Source organism: Portunus trituberculatus, chromosome 18 (assembly GCF_017591435.1).
Source record: "Portunus trituberculatus isolate SZX2019 chromosome 18, ASM1759143v1, whole genome shotgun sequence".
Classification (NCBI taxonomy): Eukaryota; Metazoa; Arthropoda; class Malacostraca; order Decapoda; family Portunidae; genus Portunus; species Portunus trituberculatus.
Genome location: NC_059272.1, coordinates 19,065,445 through 19,069,885, shown reverse-complemented (window position 1 = coordinate 19,069,885; position 4,441 = coordinate 19,065,445). Strand labels below are relative to the sequence as shown.

The 4,441-nt window shown below is 41.7% G+C and overlaps 1 non-coding gene across 1 annotated transcript; it reads left to right on the top strand.

The window, feature by feature from the left end:
• The first annotated feature begins 646 nt into the window (after nucleotides 1–646).
• Nucleotides 647–719, top strand: Trnar-acg. The gene has a single exon. It is a non-coding gene; the product is annotated as a tRNA-Arg (tRNA).
• The last annotated feature ends 3,722 nt before the right edge of the window (nucleotides 720–4,441 follow it).

Sequence of the window (4,441 nt, the reverse complement as noted above, 5' to 3'; positions counted from 1 at the left end):
ATCTCTAAAAAGAAATGTCCTTAACTATCTGTTACGTCATAAGACACAAGGCTTACTCGATTACTTACTTCATTATTACTTCGTGGTGACTAGAGGCAAGTTTCATCATTTCATCATTTCCTTCCTTTTCTTCCTTTCATGTTCTCTTACCATTAGTATTTTGTGAGTATCTTAAAATGAAAAGAAAAGAAAAAATTAAACTAACACCACCACCACCACCACCACGCCATCCTTCCTGCATTAGTAACGTTCCCAGGCCAGAGCAAGCCACACCCCCTCCCAACGCCTGCAAACAGCCACACAGGTCCATGATTGCAGACAAGCACCTGCGTAATTGGCCTCAGACGCAGATTTACAAGCACATCAACACAACGCCTTCTTTTCCTTTATCATTTCTACCCACTGGTGTGTGTGTGTGTGTGTGTGTGTGTGTGTGTGTGTGTGTGTGTGTGTGTGTGTGTGTGTATGATTAGGCGCAAGTAGAGCATCGTCAACGTCACAGTGGCAGGAATTACAGTATAATCTCAATACACTGGCAGACTGGACAGAAAAAATGGTAGACGCGATTCAGTATAGAAAAATATAAAGCCTTCTGTTTCCTCCTCATCCACCTCTGTGTTCTTTCCCTCCTCCAGCCCTTCACACAGGCCTCGTGGCGCAACGGATAACGCGTCTGACTACGGATCAGAAGATTCCAGGTTCGAATCCTGGCGAGGTCGATGTGATTGTTATTTTCGTTGGTGTTTGTTTCACCAAGACGTCTGCGTAAGGAGAAGGAAAAGAAAGACAAGAGGAATACAAAATAAAAGGTATACAAAAAGAGAAGGAAGAGGAGGAGGATGAAAGCACAGCACTATCCTGTGGCACGTCTTGACTGTACACACCTTCCGTCAATAACCACCACACATTTACACTCATACTCACTCACAACCTCACTCTTTCAACCCCTCACTCCCTCCTTCCCTCTCTCCCTCATTCAGTTCCACAGTCCCTCGCACTTCCTCTCATTCGTTTACTTCCTGCCCAGACAACAAAAAAGAAAAGCAATACTGTGAAGTTACATTTTTCTTCTCCTTCTCACAGCCTTGACTTAGAAACCGCATCATTGACTCTTATCGATGTACTTAAAGGAATTGTTAACACGGCTAAACCTATCTACGCTTACTGAGGGTTACCTACATGTACCTTGCGCTAATTGCCTTACATTGTAGTTAATCCTATCTTAATATAATGAGTTGTTTGTCATTTCTTTTGCTAGAGTGTTAATACGTTACTCTGTTCCCCCGACATCCCCACCCCCCAAACACACATTTCTCCGTCACCAGGTGCTAATTAATAAACACCTGGGTAAGGAATATGGAATGCAGATGCTAATGAATTTCTGTTCATGTTCTTCTTCTTCTTCCTCATCCTCCTCCACCGTCCAGTTATTATATATTAAACTATGCAATAAAGTAATTACGTTTTGGTACCAGTACTACATACTTCTACCACCACTACTACTACTACTACTACTACTACTACTACTAATAATAATAATAATAATAATAATAATAATACAACAACTACTACTACTTCTACTACCACTATTACTACACACACACACACACACACACACACACACACACACACAGTTATATCACCTTCTAGTTAGTAAAATCTCTAGAGGAAGCGCCTCTAATATTTTGCAGTTGAAAATGAAGTACACAAAAGACTAATCAAGGTGAATAATGCGAGACGGAAGGCAAAATAAAACGAAAGAACGTATATGAAGAAGAAAAAGACAAGAAAGCAATGTAAAAGAAATATTTGAGAAAAGAAGGAAAGCAATGCAAAAAACAAAACAAAAAAACGATGAAAAAAATAGTGAGCGAAAGGGGAGAAGCAACGCAAACAGAGAAAAGAGAAAAAAAAAAGGAAAAATAAATACAGCGGACAAATAAGAAAATAAATAAATAAAAAAAAACGAGAGCCATAAACAAACAAAAAATATCACCGTCTGCCGTAAAATGCTCAGACAAACAAAACAAACAAACAAACACACGAAGACGACACGAACAATTATTACCAAGACCAAACATGTCTCTCTCACTTCACTCTCTCTCTCTCTCTCTCTCTCTCTCTCTCTCTCTCTTTCCTTGCAAGCTTTACCCTCAAAAAGAAAACGGAAAATGAAGAAAGAAATTGGCTTGCTTTCAGATAGAATAGATGTTCTTTTTCATATCTTTCTTTTAATCCTTTTGACTTTGCCTCGTTTTCTTTTTGGAGTAACTCAGGGCGCAAATAGACAGACGGACAGATAGAGAGAGAGAGAGAGAGAGAGAGAGAGAGAGAGAGAGAGAGAGAGAGAGAGAGAGAGAGAGAGAGAGAGAGAGAGAGAGAGAGAGAGAGAGAGAGAGAGAGAGAGAGAGAGAGAGAGAGAGAGAGAGAGATGAGACATAATTTCCCCCGGGTTAACATAAAAGTATCTCTTTCATTCCCAAGATTCATTATAAACCTCTGACTCGACTCGTCCTTCACTGCCGCGTCTTCTGCCTTTTTGTGAAGAGGAGGAGGAGGAGGAAGAGGAGGAGGAGGAGGACGAGGAGGACGAGGAGGAGGAGGAGGAGGAGGAGGAGGAGGAGGAGGAGGAGGAGGAGGAGGAGGAGGAGGAGGAGGAGGAGGAGGAGGAGGAGGAGGAGGAGGAGGAGGAGGAGGAGGAGGAGGAGGAGGAGGAGGAGGAGGAGGAGGAGGCGGAGGAGCTGAAATAATAAAGAGACCTAAATCAATAAATTCTGGAAATCTATACAAGACGCCACAATTTCCTCTTACATGTTTCACCATTCCATTTTCCCCTCCCTTTTTTTTTTTTGACCCCTCCACTGTAATTGTCATCGGTCCGGGAAACAATAAAACAATAAAACATTCAAGCGACGTCCAGGTCATTGTGCTTTTTTTTTTCTCCCTCCTACTGTTTTTATTTTCCCAAACTGAACCGAATCGAGCCAAGCCGAGCAGAACCGAGCAGAGCCGAGCCAAAAGTGTCCTAGCCTTACTGTTCCTTTGGTTCTCTCGGGACAATGCTTCCTGCGTCCCTGTTGAATTTCCAGGTTTATCTAGGCCCAGGAAAGTCCGCCAGGTTGATTGAGAGAAAGATACTGACAGGGAGGAAGAAAAAAATAGATAAACAAGCGGCCTATTTCAGTAATGCACCGGACTCTCACCCCTTCCCCCCCTCATCCCAAACTTATTCCAGCGAGGGTAAGAACACACACAGATATAAATAAATGAAAAAGAAATAAGTAGAATAAAAATTGGTAGACATAAAAAAGAACTAGACAAAAAAGAATAACGAATAAAGAGTCACACACACACACACACACACACACACACACACACACACACACACACACACACACACACACACACACACGCCACAGACGTCCGTCCCTCAATGAGTTAACGAGCACTTATGTTTGTACGTGAGGCCATAATTGCCCCTGATGTCACGGATGTCACTCCCTGGCGAGGCCTCACATTTTTCCTTTAATTAACGACACCTCACCTGCGCGGCGCCCGTCCACAGCCATTAATTACTCCAAGGCCACCGCCGCGCATCTTTCTCATTAGAGCGTACCTTGAAGCATAATAGGACCGTGGGAAGAAGGTCGCAAGTTTCAAGTCACCAACACTACGAGGATAGAAGCTTCAGGTCACTAATATTATAATGTAAAAAGACAAAATAGCAGCAATTTGGTTATTTCCAGGACAGAATTTTCAAGTTACAAATACTACGAGGCAGAAGAATCAGCTGCAATTTTGTTCCTTCAGGTATCAGAAATTGTAACATGAAGAACAAACCACAGGAAATATGATGAAAGAAATAAAAAGCAGCTATTTTCTACTTCGGGGACAGAAATTTAAAGTTACAAATACTACGAGAAAGAATAATCCAAAGAAGTAACGCAGGTGACGTAGTGGAGAGTAAAGGTGATGAGGAAGATACCTGGGAAGTCATTAAGGGCAGGTAACAGGAAGGAAGGGTTATAAATACAGACGGTAAATTACAGGTGTGCCTTGAGTCACCATCACGCGCGTTACCTGGTGGCTCTAATGATGAAGACGAGGACAGTGTGGCACCTGATGACCTGCTTGTAATTATTTATGTCTATCAAGTCAAAATTTTCCTTTCTAACGCACTTATTCAGTTTCTTATTCTAACATACTCCTAATCTAAAACACTACTATTTCCTTTTACTCAAGCATTCCTTATCAACTTTCCATTCTAATTCCCTTCTACTCAATCAGTTTCTATTTCTAACGCACTCCTAATATAACAGTTTCTATCGTTAATACACTATGAATTGCTTCTACCTTGCCCTCGCCACACCTTCATCCTACACCTATCACATATCTACCTGCCACCTATAATAATTCCACACTTGAACAACTAAATCACATA